The following is a 22,875-nucleotide window of genomic DNA, read 5'->3' as shown; positions in this document are numbered from 1 at the left end:
TGTCACAACTCACAACCTCGCATTAGACTACGCCGTCGTCGTCGCACCAGAACACGCGGTTAGACTCGCACACGCGACATCATCGGCTTGTCGCACTCGCACCAGAACAAGGTTTTTGATTGTTAACTTTGTTCCCCTATTTTTTGTGATGTGTCCCCTGTTTTCTATTTTAACTTCGTTCCTTTGTTCCCATTTTTTTTTGGTGCATTTGGGGGATTGAAATTCTTCTTGAGTGACTATAGTTAGTTGGGGTTTTTGACTTTTGAGGGCGCTGGTTACATTTGTATATAATACTGTGTAAGGCTGAATAGTTATATTATATAATTTTTATGAATGTTTCACTGTATATTATTATTTTTTATTGTATCTATTTGCTTTGGTTTTATTGTATAGATGAGTGGTACGAATGCTACTAATCAAACTATAGAACATGAGGATGAAACTAGACCTTTATGGAAATATGTTTCAAGAACAAGAAAGATTCCTCACAGTAGAAATGATCAGATCAAGTGCAACATTTGTGAAATTCCATTTAATGAATCTTACACTAGAGTAAAGGTGCAGTTGCTAAAAATCTCAATAGTGAGAGTTTGAGTTTGTCCAAAGATAACTCCTTCAAAACTTGTTAAGTTGAAAAAGTTGGACAATGAAGCATCATTGAAAATAAAAAATTCAAATAAAAATGTGTCCCTTTACCTCCAGTCTCTAGTGAAGTTCACGAGAGACAAACATTGGTGCTAATCCAACTAAGAAACATCCCATAGAAGCTTCTTTCAATGTTCTAGGCAAATATGGTCTTGATTGGAAAATTGCAAGGATGTTTTATTCTCCGAGTCTACCATTTCATTTAGTAAGGAATCCTTATTATAGGAAGACATTTTCTTATGCTACCAATTCTTCTAATATCCATGGGTATGTCCTCCAAGTTACAATTGAGAACCACCTTGCTTACAAAGGAAAGAAGCCATGTGGAGAACCTATTGCAGCCAATAACAAATTCATGGTGTCAAAAACGGGTGAGCATTGTTAATGATGGGTAGAGTGATCCTCAAAGAAAACCTCTTATCAATTTTATGACTGTCACGGAGAGTGGACCGATGTATCTAAGGGCATTAGATTGCTTAGGTGAGGTAAAAGATAAGGATTTCATTACTAAACACTTAAGAGATGTCATTATGGAGGTTGGGCCATCAAATATGATACAATTTGTCACTGACAATGTAGTTGTATGTAAGACAACAAGTTTGCTCATAAAAGTAGAGTTTCCTTCCCTTATGTTGTGCACACCTTGAACCTTGCATTGAAAAATATTTGTTCAACCAAGAACACTGAAAGAAAAATGTTGCTTACCAACAATGTTCTTAGATCACACAAATTGCGAAAGATGTTGGATATATTAAATACTTTATCATGGGACACTCTATGAGATTATCAATATTCAACAACTTCAACTTATTGAAGTGGTTTTGTGTTGCTCAGACCAGATTTGCATAGTAATGCTTAAGAGGTTTAGAAGTTTGATAAAAAGGGCTCCAAAAAATGGTTATTAGTGACCATTTGGTCTTCTTACAAGGAGGATGATGTCAACATGGCTTTATTTGTGAAAGAAACTTTGTTGAGTGATATTTGTTGGTATAAGTTTGATTAGATACTTGCTTTCACTGCTCCTAGCTATGATATTATTTGAAAAACAAATAGGGATGCAACTTCTCTTCACTTAGTATATGAAATGTGGGATTCAGTGATTGAGAAAGTGAGAAAGGCCATATACCGATATGAAAGAAAGGAAGAAATTGAAGAATCAACCTTTTATGTGGTAGTGCACTCAATATTACTTGATCGTTGGATTAAGAGTAGCACACCTATTCATTGTCTAGCTCATTGTTTAAATCCAAGGTAGTACATTATATCCTTTATGATAATTTATTAATTTCCAAAGTCTAGTTTTATTCATACATTTCTATAATAGGTTATAGTAATTTATGAATGACTAAGTGAAGATTCGCATAGACTTCCTCCGCATCAAGATGTTGAACTTACTCTCGAAAGAAATAAATGCTTTAAAAGGTACTTTGTTGATGTGAATGTAAAGAGACACATGAATGTGGAGTTTGCAAATTTTTTTGATGGAAGAGAAGGCTTTGATGATGTAGACTCTTTAAGAGATAGAGGTATATTGGATGCAATATTGTGGTGGCTAGTTCATGGTTCTCATGCACCAACACTTCAAAAGATTATCTTTAAGCTACATAGACAACCATGATCATCTTCATGTTGTAAAAGGAATTGGAGCACTTACTCTTTCGTGCATTCTTTGAAAAGAAATAAGATGACACCTCAAAGAGTATAGGATATAATATTTATTCATAGTAATCCTTACCTTCTTTCAAGAAATTTCCCACAATACAATCAAGGGAAAACTAAAATATGAGACATTGTAGGAGATGAATTTGGTCCACTTGATGACAATGGTATTCTTGAGGTTGCTCATTTATCTCTTGATGAACCAAAGTTAGAAACTGTGTTTTTCAATTATGGTGAACAAGAAGGAAGGGGAATGGCTTAGATCTTTATTTGCAATGATGATTTCTCATAGTATTTCTTTTATTTGTGAGACTTATTATCAAATTATAAAGCTTAAGATATCTTAAGACGAGTATATAAATCTTAATTATCAATTTATTTTTTTGTCATGTTGATACACACACACACATGTGTCCTATGTTTTTTAATTTTGTTGTGTCCCTGTGTTCGTGTTCGAGTCTATGTTTCTTAGGTCTTTATTTGATTAAAAGCTACTTTGCTAATTAGTAGTATCTATAAAATTAGATTTGAGATTTTGGCAGCTTGATAAGCATAAGCATAAGACACACATCACCAAGGTGTACACCCACAAACAACGAGCAAGAAAAGCAATAACCATGGACCAACAGCAGCAGGGCGAATAACACCCAAGGGGTGAAAACCACCCAACAATTACAACCCACCCAATAGTTACGATTCACCCAAAGGGTGTAAGGTCAGAAGATGTGAATCAAGGGGACATGACCCTTGGGAACAGTCATAACCAACCGTTATGATCCACCCAAGGGGTGCAAGGTCAGAAGATGCGAATCAAGAGGGCATGACCCTTGGAAACAATCACAACCAATCGTTATATCCGCCTAAGGGGTGCAAGGTCAGGAGATGTGAATCAAGGGGGCATGACCAATGGGAACAGTCACAACCATTCAGAATAATTGTGTCCATGTAGTATAAATAGAAGTAAACCAGAATGGGAAAGATACTCTGGAATTAGGAAGAATCTGAATTGTGGAGAGATAGACTCTCGAAAACCTGTGTAATAAAATATCTCAAATTATCTATAAAAATTTATGTTTCATCTTTTCAAATCTGTTCCATTTTTATTTGTTCTTATCACAACCCGTCTAAAAAGCAATGCTGGGATTAATTATTTCTTCTTGTCAAACAACCTTAGCTAAAAAAAACAAATTTTAGATGGGGTGGTAGTGCTTAATGAATCTACAAGATTAAAATAAAAAGCTTCTTATTTGCAAAAGGGATTTCGAAAAAGCTTATGACTTGGTTAACTGGGATATCATGGATTGTACATTGGATAGGTTGAGATTTTGTCAAAAGTGAAAGAAGTTGAATAAAGTATGTATATGCTTAGCACATGCTTTAGTTTTGATTAGTGGTAGTCCTATTGATGGTTTCCACATGAAAAAAGGATTAAGACAAGGGGATTCACTTACACATTTCTTATTCCTTATAATGGCAAAATGATCATGAAGGCTTTTAAAAAAAAGGCAATCAAAATTGGTGGATTTTTCGATTTTAGTATTGGTGGTGGAGCAAAAACTTCTATACTCCAATATGTAGATGACATGGTATGTGTAGGGAAGGCCAACACTCAAAACTTATGGACCCTAAAGGCAATGTTAAGGTGCTTTGAACTAGAATTTAGACTAAAAGTAAACTTTAATAAAAGTAATATGTTTGGAATCAATGTTCAAACCTCTTTCATGGTGGCAACATCTAATTTTTTGTGTTGCAACATTAGTGACATCCCATTTTTTTTTAAATTTCTTGGGCTACCAATTGATGCAAATCCTATACGAATGAATAACTTGGCAGCCTATCATAGACTTTATCAAAAGAAGTTTGGCTTCATTGAAGGACAAATACTGGTCCACAGAGGTTGAGTAATTCTTATTAGCTTAGTGCTCTCAAGTCTTCCTCTCTTTATTTCTTCTTCTTCTTTAAGGCTTAAAAGAAGGTGTTGCACACACTTATTGGTATGCAAAGGTCATTTTTATGGAGTGGTTGTGACAACCCTCACAAGGTTGTGTGGGTGAGTTGGGATGAAGTTTGTTAGGATAAGAGTCATGGAGATCTTGGTGTAAGAACCTTAGAATTATCTAACACCAATTTGTTATCTAAATGGAGATGTGGAACCCTACAACACAAAAGTTTTGTATCGTATGACATTTTATCCTTAATATATGGTTCTTTGACAAAAGGGTTCCCAGACTCTAATGCATCATGGTGGACAACCTATACTAGAATCTAATATGTGGAAGATGTTTAACCCATCAAAAATATTTTTAACACTTGTTGGTTATGAAAGCCAATTGTGGTTTTGTGACAAAATAATTGAGGTTTGATAAACTCAAGTTGAGATTGTTGTGTTATAGCAAAAAATGATATAAAGAATACTTATTTTGTAATAAGTTTGATTAGTGAAACCTTTCTCGGGTTGAAGGAAAACTAGATGTAGTTCAGATTAAGTGAACTAGTATAAAAACACAGTATTTTCACTACTAAAAAAAGGCTTTTAACGACGGTTGTGAACCGTCGTTGTAGATAACGATGTTAAAACAAAATTATTTTTTACGACGGTTATTATAATAATCGTCTTTAAAGATTGAAATATTCAAAGACGGTTATTTGCTATTAACCGTCTTTAAATGTCATGTTTGCCAAAACTTTTAAGGACTGTTATTTGCTATTAACCGTCTTTGAATGTGATGTCTAACAATGCTTTCAAAGACGGTTATTTGTTATTAACCGTCTTTGAATGTCATGTTTGTCAAAGCTTTCAAAGACGATTATTGGCTATTAACCATCTTTGAATGTCATGTCTGTCAAAGGTTTTAAAGACGGTTATTTGCTATTAACCGTCTTAAAACACGTTATTTCTAAGACAGTTTTTAAAGAATAACCGTCTTAGAAAGTGATTTTATATGGACTGCATGTATTAATATTAATTATTAATCCCTACTTTTTTCCTTTATGTTATATGCACTTAAATATCAAAAAAATAATATAAATAAGAAATATTGGATTTGATATTCTATTCATGTTATAAAATGACCTTAAAGCATGTTTACAAAATACAATAAATGCATGTATAAATTGGTAAAAATTATGAATAAGATCTTCTATCCTTTTCTGTGGACCTAGTAATATAAATTGGTAAAAATTATGAAAAGGAATAACATATAACCTAAATTTAATATTGGCAAAGGGTTCAATGAGCATCATCATCAACCTTGTCTTCTGATTCCATTTTCTTGCTCTCTGCTAGAACTGCATTAACATTCCAATTTTACCATTATGTCATTTGCTTTCTTGATGTTTGAAAATTTTGAATAGATAGGGATCATTCATATCATATACCTTTGGAAGAGATTCCCAAATAGGAGTCAGGGATGTCCATTTAAGCTAAAGTGATGTTGGTAATGGCCATTGTAGTCTTTAATATTTGGTTTGTGCAATCACGCTTGTGCTGCAACTACTTCCTTGAGTTTTCGTTTAGGCCACATGGAGGGACTTGTGGTACAGGAAGCCACCATTTCTCCTCCTGTCGTTGAAGTGCTAAAAGAAGATGGACCATCAACATCTGGAGCTAGAACCCCTTGGTCTATATACCAGAACTCTATATTGACAAAAGTATCTAGAATTTGTTGTGAAAATACCAAAAATTAGAATGGACTAGTTCGTGAAACTAGAGTCATACATGGTGTGCATTATTCAATGCTGTAAAACTTACAAGAAGCATGTTATCTAATTTGTGTAGAGCTAGAAGATCGACATAAACATCTGAGTGTGGTCAACAGGTCATGACCTGATTGACATTTCAAAACAATTGTTAAACATCAACAAATTATTCATCCACCCCCTATCCTGAGGCAATGCTAACAAAAAGAAGAAACAAAATGCATTGAGGAAAAAAAAAGAAGAAAGAAAAGAAGAAAAATAATGTTTGCAGAATTACGGTCACATCACAAAAAAAATCCTTCACTTTGGATCAAAATTAAATGCATTCCAAAGTTTTATTTATAGCATATGAATCAATCAACTAAATTTCTATAGTACAACCCATTCATCCGAGACATGAAGAAATGAATTAAAATATACAGTTAATTGAAATAAAATAAAACTAGTCCGTGCAAGGCAACTTTGAGGAATGAGGATATTGTGTCTGTGTTGTTGCATCCAATGCACTAACATGACTAACCTCCTTTAGTATACATTCAACACATTTGAAGTACATGTATCTCTTTTAAAATTGATGTACATCAAATAACTTAACCAAGCCGCATGAAAATAAACTATGAGGATACTGTGTAGAAACAAAGTAAAATATACAAGACTGCACAAGGTGAATTTACAATTTATCTGCACTTTATCTGCATCCTCTTTATTGGCCTAGTTAGTGCCATTAATTCCCATTCCTCTACAAGATATGACATCTGCAGCTTGGTTTGTTTTTCCCAATTTATACACTACCAAAGCAATAGCCAAGAAATTTTGGCTAATCAATCTTGCTGGTTGGGTTTTGATAATATGCTACTCTAGTAAGTATAAAGGGTTCTTCTGATCATTACAAAGAAGTTATCAATCCCAAATAGCAGTGAAGAGTGACCTACCCAAAAACTGGTATATCATGATAACAGATACTGGATGGCTGCTACACTAAAGATTATATGTACAAGATAAATAATTTATAATTTACACTACACAAATAGGTGCATAAAAAGAAAAAAAATTGTAAAAAATAAAGATATATTTGTAATTAATAATCAAACAATCATAGTTGTGACACTGTGGCTACTTGTATACCAAATTATTAGCTGTTATATTTAAAATTAAAAATTTAAAACTCAATTTAGAAGGGAAATTTTTTAACACATTGATAACTTTGAAGTTTTATTATATGATACACTGCCCTATTTTTATTTTCATGAAAATTTAGAAATTATGAGTCGCAATTTAAATCTCCATACACAACTATTGCAAAAGAAATACAAGAACATTAAAGAAAGAGGTGATAAGCATACACATATGACCAATATAATATCCACATATAGCATTCATAGACCAACTTCTAAACGGTCACAAGAAACCAACCTCTATAGTAAGTCATACCAAGCCAAAAAGACATAGTGTCCTCCAAACATGACAAGCATAAACACGGATGCAATGAGAATACATCCATTTTCTAAGTAGGACAATTTTATAGCAAGTTTTCGTGCAAGTTAAGCATTTTATAAAAATATAGCAATTATAAGTTCCAAACAGCACACACATAATGTTAAGCTGCTACCAATATACTCCCTAACACAATCTTTACCATTGGTTAAAATTTATCTAATACCACAAAATTATAAGTGAGACTCATTAAAGGAGAAGTGGGGGTGGTCTACAAAATTTTGTGATTTCCATTAAATTTCAAACAGTCGTTGAGAATGTGTTTGAAAAAGATGCTAGAGGTCTGGTTCACCAATAGCAACAGAGTTGGCACAACCAATTATCTTGTTGCTGCTTTAGACGATGAGAGTGGATAGTTTTGTGAATGAAATGAAGTCCCAGTGCATAAAAAAGATGCACATGATGGTGTTAATACCCGATCAGTTTATGTGAAAGATTTTATCTTGGAGGTTTGAATAAGGCAATGCACTTGATCGAAGAGAAATTTCCAGAAATAGGGTTGAACAAAAAACATTGTGCTCGGATGACATTAATGACATTAGTATTTCTTACATATACAAAACCAATTATGTGAATGCACCTAACAACTAAAATTTGTAGCCAAGTTGGTGGTTGGCATGGTATCATAGTTTCTATGATGAAGTGACTAACAATGCAGTTAAAAGTCATACTATTTCTTGATATTAAACATCCAATCAATTGCAAAATTAGCAGAGGTATGTACAAAAAAGTAATGTAATTAATTACATGTTTCAAAGTAAATATTGATGAAAATGACCTTATGCTTACCAATGAACTGGAGCAATCTTTGTGCTAGTGTGTTGTCTACATACCCAGTAGTTTAATGAATGTTCATAACCTACATTTAAAAGACAACAATATATTAGGTTCGAAATATTCGTGTCAAAAGTAAAAAGCAGATCAGGACATGCCAAATACATTTATATATAGATATAGTTCAACATTTTGACAACATTAATAGAAATGAGAAACAATCAAGTAGCTGACATTTTGTTTTCCTCCCTTCTTGCTTCAAATATGGTTTAAATGTGATATTTCCTCCCTGAAAAAATCTGTAAATTTTAATCTAATCTAATTTGTCTTACTTTTTAGAAGGTTACTACAAATTGAAGTTGCAAAATCAATAGTTTGCATCATTGCCTTTGTTTTACTTCCTCTATTTTAACTACTCAGTTTTAACTACTACCTTTGTTTTACTTGCTCTATTTTACATCCTCTGTCATAGACTTCTTCTCTCTCTGTGTCTCTTTCTCTTTCTCTCTCTTTGAATTCATGGTTAGAGGTGGTGGACTCCAATCCATGGATTCAGATCCAATTGGGAGCTTCTTCTACTGTGGCAAATAAATAGCTATCATGGCCGTACAAATGAATTATTTAAGTCGTCATAGTTAAATATATCCGCATTTTAATAACTTTTTTAACCTCCAAGAAGGGGTCAAAACTGAAAACGGCATCAACAGGATGCATAAATACCAATCACACTGTTCGTTGTAATTGCACCTTAATTTAATTTATCGATGGCTTCATCACAGTAAGTTAGTGTCTTTGAGAGCTCTCGTTCTGAGATTGGTGTGATGGACATGCCCATGAAACCAGAAATGGGAATACCAGAAATGTATATTCGCCCACAAGAACCTACAATTTGATCAAATGAAACCACTTTGCCAACCATTCCCGTTTTTTACTTCAAAGCCTTGCTACATGAAAAAGCTATAGATGATGCTGAACTTGACAAGTTGTTCACAGCATGCAAAGATTGGGGTTTCTTTCAGGTTTGTACCCTAACATATATATTATATACCCTTAATTTCAAATATAGAATTAGTGATAACTTTTCCATTTGCATTAATTAATTAATATGATTTCTTAATTAGTCATTGTTGTTAAGTGTTAACTACTGTATAATTTGTGTTTTAGTCTTATATGAGAACACTACTGTTTTGTTTATGCAGGTGGTGAACCATGGTGTTAGCTCTCAACTGCGAGAGAAGCTGAAACTTGAGATTGAGAAGTTCTTCAAGCTCCCCATTGAAGAGAAAAAGAAGTACCAAATAAGAGCAGGAGATGTTCAAGGCTATGGAACTGTGATAAGATGAAAAGATCAAAAGCTTGACTGGGGGGGGGGGGGGACAGATTCTATATGGTGATCAACCCCCTTGAAAGAAGAAAGCCACATCTTCTCCCTGGGCTTCCTACATCATTGAGGTATATACTTTCATTCATTTCTTTCTCTTAATTTCCTTATTTTCTATTAAACCCTCAATAAACAAAGAGAAAAATTATATGTAATTCCTTATGTATTTTTAATGTTGTTTTCTAATTATAATTCAGAGTTTTACTTTGATAATTCACCTACGAAATAAAAATTTACATTCAACATCAATGTAAATTATTAACATGAAATATGAATTCTGATTGGAGAACAGTATGAAAGTAGCCAGATATGTATGTATATATGTATATACCTTGATTATGAGATATGTATATATAAATTTGTGAAGGGATACCTTGAAGTCATACTTCAGAGAATTGACGAAACTAGGTATGGAACTTCTGGGGTTATTAGGAAGAGCCATAAGCATGGAGATGAAGGAAGTGATGGAGATTTTTGATGATGGCATGTAGTGAGTGAGAATGACATACTATCCACCATGTCCAAAGCCAGAGCTTGTTGCAGGGCTCACCCCGCACTCTGATGCCACAGGCATAACCATCCTTCACCAGGTCAATGGTGTGGAGGGTCTTGAGATAAAGAAAGGTGGGGTTTGGATTCCTGTGACCTTTCTTCCAGATGCTTTTGTAGTTAACATTGGGGACATCATGGAGGTGTGTCATGCTTTTCTCTCATTTTTCATTCAATTTTTTTAATACTAATTCAGCACGTGGTCTATTGAACTAAGTCCTAGGATATCATAAGTCTAGTTTTCTGCATCTAACATAAATTATGTCCAATAAATCCGGTTACTATGCAAAGTTTTTAATTGCTTTAAATGGATAAAGCAAAATTCAACATCGTCACGTCATGATCATTGATGATGCAAATGAATGAAAACAACTTATATTTTTTTAATTCATTTTGTACTTTTTTATTTAGTTTGTGTTTTTTTGTTCAAAACTAATAATTTTTTCCTTAACGTAAAGTTTATTTTTAATAAAATCTTTAAAATATATAGATTGATAAATTTTAAACAGTTTAAGTTTAGATTTATGTGTATTTGAACTAGAAGTGAAATAGAGAGAAAAAATGATAGAAGTAAAAGAAAAATAAAATAATAAAAGATGTTTTGTTTGGATAAATAGACATGAAAAATAAAGAAATAAAGAAATTTCTCCCTGTTTCTTTAGAGGTAGATGCAGAAGAGTAAGTGAAACATAAATAAATTGTATAAAAAGCTTGTTATACTAGTTTAAAAATTAAATTAACTAAAAAATAAAATGGAAAGGTAGTTGATAATCATGGCTTATTTATAAATGATAGTATCTCACTATACCGAATCTTAACTTATCAAATCAACAAACGCAGCCAACTAACAGCTAAGTGTAGAGTCCTTAATTTGCTTATAAGACACTCTAAAAACGTAATTCATGAATGACTAAAACTTGTAGAGCAAGGATAGTGGTTATCATTTGTATCTGAAAGGCCAAGTTAGGTTTTTTTGTGACTACTAGTGTGACTGTGATAACCACGCATGCTTCATATTTAACTTATCAACTACCCCCCTTTTTCCTTTTCTGTTAATTTCTGTTTGGTGATAAATGGTTCCCCAATGGAAATACTGACACACACACATTAAGCTTCTTTACGTAATTTACAATGTTTCAAATTCTAGACCAAAGAATAAAGAAAACGTTAATAGAACTGTTAAAAAAACTAGAGCAAATTTGTTTCTGCTTTCCTCCTCAGAGTGTTATTGTTCTAATTAGATTAATAAGTATCTTTGGTGAAACTAACCTTGTGTTTGATGTTAGTTGTTCTAATTAGATTAATAAGTATCTTTGGTGAAACCTCTACGGTAGTTTTTGTCTCCACCCTCCCATAATTCTATACCCCAAAAAACCTCTTGTGTGCATAGGCTAGCCCTCAAAATATTACCATTATTTCGATTGCCAATAACCCTTGTACTTGCTCCCTTTCTATTCTCCTCCATTGCTTCCTCTTATTCATTCAAAGATATTCAATCATGGTGTAGCCAAATCCATTAACCTCAACCATGTCAGTACTACTTGACCAACCCTGAATTCAACCAACCCATGAAAAGAAAATCTGATTTCTTTCAAAGTTTCCCTTCAGAAAGCCCTAGATAGAGCACAAAGGACTGAACACACCCATGCCCTAAGTCCCACAGTGTTCATGAGAACTATATCCATGTTCAGCAATTTATCAAAGGGGTTGTAGTCAACAAAATTATTTCTTTTCTACTACAAAGTTATGGAATTCCGTCTTATCCAAAAGCTTATCCAATGAATGAATGGTCTTTCGAAGTTGTGCCCGCATATATAGTAATATATTAATATTCTTCATCAGATAACTGATAAGAAAACAGTCTTACATTTTATTTTGAACACTATAATAAGCAAACTATAACTATATTTTAGTAAAAAAAAAATAGGAACACGCATGAACCACAAAAAATGAAGAAACTGACACTGACCCGGCCCGTTTGCAGCCCAATAGTTGTTGTTCAGCAACAACTCATTCGTGACATGCGTCTTCCCTGCAACCAACATTAGGAAACATCAGCAGTAAAAGAAGTTCCCTCACACTTAGTTATTTTCAATGCCATTCTTAAAGTTTTACCATTTATTTTTAATTTTGACGGAATTTGTTCAAAAGTGTGAACTACATAATTGTTAAAAGTGTGAACTTTATATTAACGTCAAATGAGTGTATAGAATAAGCACGAACGTTATTGACTGGGTTTTTTCGAAGCTCCTAATAAAAGCTTAAAAGAAGGTTAACCTAACTAAGTACAACCCTCACTAACCTGATTTCGGCAAAAGTGATCCAACAATATCCTTCTTCACGACCTCGTCGCGTTCGAGTTGTGAAAGAAGCTGAAAACAAGCTAGCTGGGAACTTTGAGTCATTAAAAGAAGCTTAAAAGAACAACGTGAAGAGGCTAGGGATCAAGTTGGGTTGGTCAAGGTGCAAAGGAAGAACAAGGTGAAGAGGCTAGGGTTCGAGTGAACAGGGGGCGTTTCAAATGCGAAAGGAGCGAGAAGGGTTCAAATCATGAACGCGCTTTCTGCTTTTTTAATTTTGATTTACGACGGTTATTTAATACAAACCGGCATAAATTTCATTAAAACATTCTAAGGCGGTATTCAATAACCGTCTTAGAATGTGCGCCGTGAATTGCAATTTTCACCACAATAATTACAAAATTGCCACCGAACCACTTTCTAAAACAGTTTCCTTTATAACTGTCGTAGAAACGGTGTCGTAAAATGTCATTTTTGTAGTAGTGTTTTGTGTTTGCACTTTTGCTTTTCCTTCACGTTTTCATGGAGGAAATCTATTTTTAAACTTCTCTTTGTGAAATAATGGTCTTATTATGAAAACTTTTCCAAAGTTTTTACACACATTATTCAATGCATCTTCTAGTGTGTTTCTTTTATTTTAACTTCTCTTTGGTGGAGGGATATTTGTAGATTGGAGGGACATGAAAGAATGCCTCAAATGTGGTTTTCCTTGACACTAGCTAGAAAGGTATAGTCTTGAACCCAAGTAAAATTTTGGCATAATAAATGGATCGGAAAGAAGTGTTTGAAAGAGGTTTATCCTCAACTATTTCTAATATAAGAAGATAAAGATGATTATATTGTAGAGATGGGGAAGACGATCAAGGAATAATGGAGGTAGAGAAGGAGCTCATTTGCATGGGAGAAGGAAGTTTTTATTGATTTTTCTGACTCAATCCCCTCAATTTCCTTAAATAATAATTCCATTGATGAATGGAAGCGGTCACTAGACTATTCTCAGGTCTTCATAGTAAGATCAATATATCTATGTCAACAGAATCTATTGATACCTGAGTCTTTTGATGACTTTTCAGAAGAGATTTTCCCATTGTTCTAGAAAGGTATTGCTCCCCAAAAAGTCATCATGTTTTGTGAACTTCTAATTTGATTAATTTTATTTAATTACCCTATCTGCAATTTATTATTTTCATCAATTTGATTCTTAAATGATCAACTAGGAAATAAATTAGGGAAAAGTGTATTAATAGTACATGACCATTATATGTTAATTAATTTAAGATGGTTGATTAACAATTGATCATTAACTCTAAAATATTAATTAAAATAATTTTTTGGGTGATTTTATTGTGAAGTTGAAATCACAGCCCTAGTCTTCCTTATCTGAAAATCTCATGAATGGTTCTTACTCGTTCTTTGAACTCTATTTTTCCGCAAGTAATTGAACACCCTTTTTCAAGATGATGCAATCCTACCCCCCAAGGGCATTGGATAAAAGACTCTAAGAAGATTGGGCCAAAGATGTAAGAGAAGGCCCTAGGGTTTTCATGAGCCTTAGGGTAGATTTCGGGCTCATGGGCTAAGTATGAGCCCACTTATCTTAGTACATATTAGATTAAGGTTTCTTTAATTTTGGGCCTTGTATTTAAGGCTCCATAATGTAGGTAGGGTACCCTAGAAATGTAGGATTTTCCAGCCCTTGTATTTTAGGGCACCTAGACTAGTTTTTGTATTAGGGGTAGTTTTGTAATTTCACATGCATTAAGTGAATATTTGATGTGTGTGTTGAGAAATAAATTTAATTGAATTGGGAGAAGCCCAATCCAATTAAATTTTAGAGGGGGAGGTGAGCATTTGCTTGCTACACCCCATTGCCACATCATATAGTCACACTTTGTGCATGTTCTTCATGTTTTACATGCCTCATGACACCTAAGCACACTTAGTGGAGAATCTTGGACTTGATCTTGGATTAGTGGGCTGAACCATAGCTAAAATTCACTAATCATAATTAGTGAAATTTTGGCTCCAAAATTTGGCTCCACAAATTCAATTTCAAATTCAAGTGAAATTTGAATAGAAATTCAAATTTCCCTCCAATTTTGTGTGACACTTAGGTTATAAATAGAGGTCATGTGTATGCATTTTTTCAACTTTGATCATTTGAATATTAACTTCAGATTTCAGAACTCTTTTAGAGCACAAAATTTCGTGCTCTTCTCTCCCTCTCCCTTCATTCATCTTCTTCTTTCTCCAAACTCTTATCCATGGCCTCCTATGGTAGTGAGCTTCTTCTAGACTCATCTTCTCCTTGAAGTGGCGTCTCCTCTCTCTCTTCCTTCTCTATTCCGATGCCATTCATCTTCCAAGAAACACAGGAATCCATTGATGAAGAAGATCCTAGGCCTACAAGCTCCAATAGAGCTTACATTACAAGCGACCGATGAAATCAAATCGTTTACACTAATAAAATAAATGCTTTTTACGACGCACTTTCAAAGTCGGTCGCAACACGACCGTCTTTGTATTAGGAGCAATGGCATTTTGGTAAATATTTTACATATTTAAGGACGTTTTCGTTTGGCAACGTCTTTGAAAGGGAGAGAGGCATTTTTGTAATTATAAAAAAATTTACTAAGACGGTGTATCTAAACAACCTCGTTGAAATCCCTAAATACAAAGACGGGTTTGAATTTGCACCGTCGTGAACCATATGAACGAAACCTTCCCGCGCTAGCTTCTCGTGAGTGAGTTTCGCAGCACCTTGACACCTTCCCACCAAACCTTCCCGCGCTACCTTGCTCGTGAGTGAGTTTCTGAGTGTGACCTTTCTGAGTGAGTTTTTCAGCTTTTAAGAACCCAAAGGTCATTGCGGTGACACTGTTCACAGAGGTAACATCGGCCACGAAGAGTTGGGTGTGGTGGTTTGAGATATTGTATTTTCGTTGCACTAATATTGTCCAATTTTAACTTTTCAGGAACTTCTATCTTCATAAACTTCCTCCCTCGGTTCATAGGCTGGGTTGGGACCCCTAGCTAGTTGTGTTTTGCGACAAGAAGATTTATCACTTCCCAGGTTCGTGTTCTTTAATGCCTAACATTCTTTGTTTAACAACATATAGGGTTTGTTGCTTGAATTCCTGTTCATATTTTGATTTCGTTGATTTATCGTTTTTCATTTTCATTTATGTTTGGAAGTACATATTACCTTTTAAGTGGTGATTTTAACTCTAATGAATTTGAAATTCCATGGTTCACGAAAGTGAAATTGACAGGACTTGAAATTCCATGGTTCATAACATAAAATAAACCCCATTTCGCATATGCTTTCCGTATTCTGCCAACAATCTCTTGCCGTAAACTTGGTTCTTTGCATCAGGAAACAATGTTGGGATCTTTGTGACCCCTTCATCAACAAGCCTTTAACACCAACTATTGAGTTATCAAATGCTTTGAGCTCACGCAGCCTATCAGGGTTGAGCTCTAAAGTGCCTGCAATTTCATATGTAATAGACACATCTAAAACCTTATCTTCCTTTTGGTTCTAGTGGAATTTAGGATCTAAACTCTAAAACTTTATCGTGGAAAGTTTTAGTGTTTTTTCTATACAATGTGGACTAATCATAGACAATGTTTAGGTGTTATTTCAAGAGAGACACACTCACACACTTACTTTGGGGTTCAATAGTAGATTTGTATAACTTCAATGTATTGATAAATCTGAAATAACTTCATATCTATACAAATAACTCACAACATGAAAATTAAAGAAGAAAGTGATATTGTATGTGCATATGCATAATATTTAGAGTTTAGAGTAGGGAATAACTTACATTTCAAAACATTTAATTGCTTTATGGAAGGGGGAATGTGAATAATAATTAAGAAAGAAAACATGTAGGCTAATTGGAAGGACAATGGTTCTAGGTGAATATTCATGAGTTAGGGGTTCAACTAGTTGTATAATATTCATTGCCTCGTACATATCCCATCTAAGGATGGGTCATGAGTTGCCCCAGGAAAGAAAAGTAGTGCACAGAGGAATCACAAGAAGAGGATAGCGATTTACAGTGATCATGAGAGAATACAAGTGAAAGAATATAAAACATGGCTATATATGAATTATCAAATTTTAATTTTTTCTTAAAAGGAAAATATCAGATGAGAACATGTGTGGATATAAAATATATTTGTATAAATTTAAATAATATAAGAGATGTGTGAAGATAGAAATATTTTAATATATATTAACATTAATAATGATTATATATAATATTTATTGACATATACTAACACACTTTATTAAAGTTTAGATAAAACTATCATTAATATATTAAAAACCTCACTGCAAGGACTGCATTCTTGCAGTGTGTTGCAAGTGCTCAAGACTATGGAGTTAATTAGAAATTAGAACAATTTTGTCTGGGTTTTCGAGAATTGGAGCTGCCCAACAATAATTATGATGTTCATAAGTGGAATAGAAAATTCCAAATTGAAATCACTCATGTCAAACAATATGACTAGCATCACCTTTATAGTTTTTAGGAGGTGGTTAGAGTTTGACCCAGACTCGGGTATCTGAATATTTCTAAAACTGGTTGGTCAAATAATTGCACGAGTATAATTAGCTTTCAAGTAATCCTTAAAACAAAGCACGCCTAATTGAAATCGTTTCTATGGTTGTTGAGCAAAGGCAGCATATAGTTTTGCAATTGTAATCTTAGATTTTCTATTTTAAAGCTTGGATCCTATAACTGATATCACAAGCTGCAGGTGAGTACTCTGTGCTACTATTCCCTAAGAAGATCACGTTTGCTGCCATTTTAACTATCTAAGATAACATGAGAGAATTTGTGTACATAATGAATGACTAACAGCTCTAACTAAACTGTTTTAATTCGTATATTCCAATACACTAAATCCTTGCAGGGACCTAGAATAACACGTGACAACTTGGGACAAATATGATTAGAGATATATGAAAATACTGCCCATATATTTAAGTTGAATTGTTTTTTGATTATTTCCATACATGGATTGAGTCTAATCCCTAAACTTATGAGATTGATTCTCTTGTACTTGTATATAAATATTGTACTTTATCATGTAAATGCAACATATGTTATTTCACAAAATAGGTGTGTCTCATTCATTCCAACTGTGTGCACAAAGCATACCAACTCCACCATTGAACTCCTTCCCAAGACCTACCATCAGCTGTGTTTCTTGTGAATAGACTAGGAATGTAATTAGTGAATTACTTTAGTTACATTCAACACACTATCATAATTATGAATACATACTATGGCTATTATATATTTTTTAATCAATATTTTAGTGAAACTCAAATCAAAGTTAGGAAAATAAAATAGAGAAAGATAAAGCAACATTACAATGGGAAGTAAAGTTCTCTCTTGTGCACACAGAAGGGGGCAAAATGCTTGTTTCCTAAACTCCTTTTCCAACATATTCTTTCAAGATATTGGTTAAGACTTCCACTAGCCAAACCACTTGCCTTATATTAAATATGGTCAACGTCCTTATATTAAATGCAAATAGTAAGAGCTGAAGCTATTAAGTGGAGGTCTTGGAATTGTCTTATGTGCATGCTTGGCAAATGATTTTTTTGGAAAATAGGTATTCTCTTTTATCTCTTCAAAACAAGTTAAATGAATCACACTCTAACAATTAACAAAAGTTACAGTGTTGATTTTTTAATTAAAAAAAAACAAAATTCTACAAGCAACAACAATTCCTTGATTTGTTCAATGGCAACTGGTGTTTCCTCCTATACTTTGTACCTTTCCAAAATAGACAATTGTAGTTCATTTTGGTTTAACCTTTTATATTAATAAGCTGCTATCTTCATTTGTATTCTGCCACCTATTAATTGATTTTTCCCCTCACTTCTTAAGCTTTTGATGCTTAGAGAGCTTATAAAAGTTCAAAGACATTTTTTGCAGTGTTTCATTAGATAAGGGAGGAGAAGCATATTCTTTAACATTTTTAAATTTTATACTTTCTGACCAACAAGATCCAACTCCTAATACTTTTCATATTTCAATTTTTGCTGCCTTAGAAAGCTTTAGACAAACTATAGGTTGTATCCGTACTTAGGTTTCAGATTTTGCATGGAATTTGGTTTTAGGTATTTTGTCGTGTATATTTTATAAATGTCTTTTTCTAATGCATTTTACTTAATTGAGTTTTATGTTTTTATACAGTTATGCTAACCTTTTTTTCCTTTCAATTTATGCAAGGAACTTGGAAGGCTGTAAAGAATTTTTTAGAATGGCATATAGTTTTATGTACCTGATACACACATATTTGAAGCCACATGTGAGTATAGTATTTTGAGGCACCTTTAACATGCTCATATTTGTTGTTTCTTATGAATAATAATTCACACTTATGATATTTGTTTTCGAAGTACTGATTTGAAATCATTGAAATACACATGTTTGTAAACATGGTGAAATAACAGAAAATGTATATAAAATAGAATCCTATCATACTAGTTAATTGTCATAAAACCAAATTCTATAATTTTAGGAATATTTGACCATCTATTCTTTGTCATCACTATTACATTATCATCATTTTAATGAGAAACTGGCTTCTAACGCATCATTTGATCTGGGAAAATTGTGTAACAACTTAATACATTGATTATGCGTTTAGGAACCCATTAAGATAATTTTTTCGTGTTTATGCTCCCTAGTGTTCTCTGCCTTTTGTTCTTTGGTGTTAAGCATTGACCAACTTACAAATTTATTCACAAAGGCTTTGACTTGGGTATGCTATGATGTCAACAAGATCGGTATCATTAAAATCTATGCTTAAGCTTGAGGGGGTGTTAAGAGTTGTTAGTGTCAAGAGTTAAGACTCAACCTTAGGCTATTGAGATTCGAGAATATATGGATATATTACACAAATGTATTTTGTACGGTTTTGTATTGCACTGTTAACCTAGTGGTATATATCAAAGCTTTAATGATTCAGAAAGGTATTGGCTTCATTAGTGGATCTAGCTAGCATAGACTCATGCCATAAGTTGATACAATTTCAAGGAGTTAGCTCTATTCATTTCTGTTATTTTTTATGTATATATCAAAGTTTAACTCAAAATATCAAGTTGCTGCAAAAAAAGCCTGCTGAAGCATGGTTCAAGCAGATAACATTAAAGGAGAATGAAGCTTAATTGCTTCTGCTTTTTAACAGTTATCCCAAGTACCATATTCAGGCATTGTAACTTGTATCCGCAAGTGAATTGGATACAGATGGTGTATTGTGGTTAAGTTTGTCAACTAGTCACGGGTTTTTATTCATAGTAACTCCATTGCATGTTTAGTTTATTACCTAAACCACCTTGCCTCATGTCAGACCATACCTGCCAGAACACTTTGATGATGAGATCATGATACTCATATGCATTCAAAGTCAGATAACATGCCAAAAGATCATCCATCTCCTTTGAAACCTTCTCATCATTCAGCAGCTTCCCTTCTTCTCCAAGACCAATATTATCCTTCTCCTTTAACTTCAGTGTGCCTTCTCTCTTTCCATGTTTCTTAGCATCCTTTCTAACACCAAGGAAACCTGTGGTTAAGGAGGGAATGACATTATCATCAATATCTTCATTCTTCTTATCCTTATAAGTCTCTTCACTAAATGGTTGTCTAGAGAAATCACCATACTCACAAGAATACTGTGGTGAACCACTCTACTTGGCCTTGTGCTTCATTTTTCCAGCAGCTGCCTCTGAGTTGATTCTCATGTGTTTCAACTTGGGCAACCAAGAAAAAGGAGATGCATGAGAAATGAAACAAGAGCTAATAGAAGAGAGTTATGAGGGGGGGGGGGGGGGGTTCCTACTGTTTTCTTGTGCAGTTTTTCAAAAGACACAACCACCCAAAACCTCTAACCTTAATTTGATTGGAAATTTTATAAAATAAATATCATATGTAATTGTCATGCCTTAATTTCATTGGAAATTTTATTCTAATATTATCTTTCATCTTTAAATATAAAAGTCTTTCCATTAATTCACATCTATTAAGAAATTTAGTTAAATAGAAAATCACTATTATGATACTTTTTATTGTAAAGAAATATTAAAGCCTTAATTTTTTGTATGATTTTCTTTATTCCTAAATTAATATATGGATTCATCTGTGCAACTTTTTGCTAATGGTTGATGGGGTGTCAACCTGGTTAGAATGGTAGCAACCATTTAAGTAGTTGTGTAGGCTAATTTGCTTTTAAAAAAAAAGACAGAGAGGAAAGGAACAAAATTTCAAAGAGCTTTAATTAAGGCCGAAAGTGAATATTTGCTAGTGGAATGGTAGCAACCATTTAACTAATTGTGTAGGCTATTCCAGAGTCTTATCAGGTAAAGAGTTAGAAATAGCAATAAGCGATTCACGTGTCACCTCCTTGGACTCCTTGCTCGGAGATTTGTTATCCATATAACTATATGCCTTTTCTTTTTTCCTACATAAGTCAAAACCAAAATTCTCTGAGATCATCCAAATCCAAGGGATCAGAATCAGCTATATTAAATTTTTGTTGTGATACCACATATTTTAAATCTATGTGGTGAAAGTAGGTGAATTGGATCCTTGACTAGGCTGGTTAGACATGCTGACCGGTTTTCAGTCAAACTCAATCAACCCATTCAACCTGGTTGGTTAGTTGATCTCAAACCGGCCACCAGACCAGGTCCACTGTCCAGGTTTTACAACTACGTTTAACATACAAACACCTATTAGCATGTGGTTAGCTTCTTCCACCCCATTACTACTACCATGCATCAATCATATCTTAAATAGGTATATAAATGCCTTCACACAGTAAAGGAGATTCATTAGCTTAGCAAATTAAAAAAACATCAATGTTATAACCTAAGAATGAGCATAGAAAAGAACTGAAGCTGTCAAACATGATCAGTATCACAAGCAGGCTAAAAGGTGAGAGGTCACTGGGTAATCTCACAATAAAATTAAAAAAAATTAAAAATGTTAAAAATGTTGAATTGCATATGGCTACTTGCCTACTTCCATATCTGCCTTTGCTTAAAAATATTTCCATTAGACCAAAAGAATCAAAAGCCACTAGTTGTACAGGAAAAATTGAGAGAAATATATTTTGTAAATCCAACATCTCAAAAGTAGCTATAATGATTTCACTAGTAAGAGATTAACCAATTAACCCCTTCAGTAATGAACATCGTATAAGTCCATTTTCTAATCTAATTAATCTATTGAATGCTACAGATTGTACTCAGAGATCATGACATTCAACTAGGCACAATGCATGCATTCCTATCTGACAATCAACATCTCAGATCAAACATGGTTCAGTATAAAATATCCTGTTTCTTCTATGTATCATTTTTAGAAATCTCCTTCAATCAGATATCTTATATAAATTTATAAGATATTTGTTTCAGACCAATTTATAAGATATTTGATCCCACTACACAGATCCACTAAAATTTTGCTTCTACTATTCCTTCAATCAGGTCTTTTTCACTTTTTGCCTAGTCTCATTCCATGACATAAAGATGAATCTCCTTTTTACTACTATTCCTTCAATCATGTCTTTTTTAACTTTTGCCTAGTCTCAGTCCATGATATAAAGATGAATCTACTACAGGGAAATTGGTGGAATATGATGAGCCTTCAAGACTAATGGACATCAACTCTTCATTGTCTAAGCTGGTAGCCGAATATTGGTCCAGCTGCAGGAAGAATTCCTCTTCAAATATTACCAGCAGCAATATTGAAGAATAATATTATGGGAAAAGGGAGAACTAATAAATTGAAAAAAGATTGAATAATTGAAATTTTAGAAGGGTGTGGATACTTTGATTGAGTTGGGCTTGCTGCACATAACTTAGTTTATTTGTATGGATTAAGCCTAGAAAGAGGAAGAACAAATTGAAGAACACTATGGAGAGAAATTTGAAATTAAAACACACTTGTATTCAAGCAAACTATTCAACAAGTCGCAATGACTTTCATTGCAATTCTCTATGAAAGTTTATTTGATTCCATCATGTTTGTTAAATGTAGGAAAAGTAAATCATTTATATATTATTAGGAATGATAAATATCGCAGTCACTAGCTTGAGGGGAAGTGTTGTGTTGCATAATGAGCTCATTTATTGTTTCCTTGTAAACCTGTTGGTATCTTTATTAGGATCAGTCTATATAAATTGTAAATAGTTGTTGTACTATAATCAATTCAGAAATAATACTTAGATATTTTCTCTTTCAAGTTTCAGTTTTATGTTCAATGAATTTTCTTTTGTGAGTACCCTTTTTATCCTCTTTTTAGGAAACTAGGAGAAATGAAGTGATGTAGAGGTAAATA

Source organism: Glycine soja, chromosome 10 (genome assembly GCF_004193775.1).
Source record: "Glycine soja cultivar W05 chromosome 10, ASM419377v2, whole genome shotgun sequence".
NCBI classification, from domain to species: domain Eukaryota; kingdom Viridiplantae; phylum Streptophyta; class Magnoliopsida; order Fabales; family Fabaceae; genus Glycine; species Glycine soja.
The sequence above is the reverse complement of the archived record's forward strand: the minus strand, read 5'-3'. Positions refer to the sequence as shown.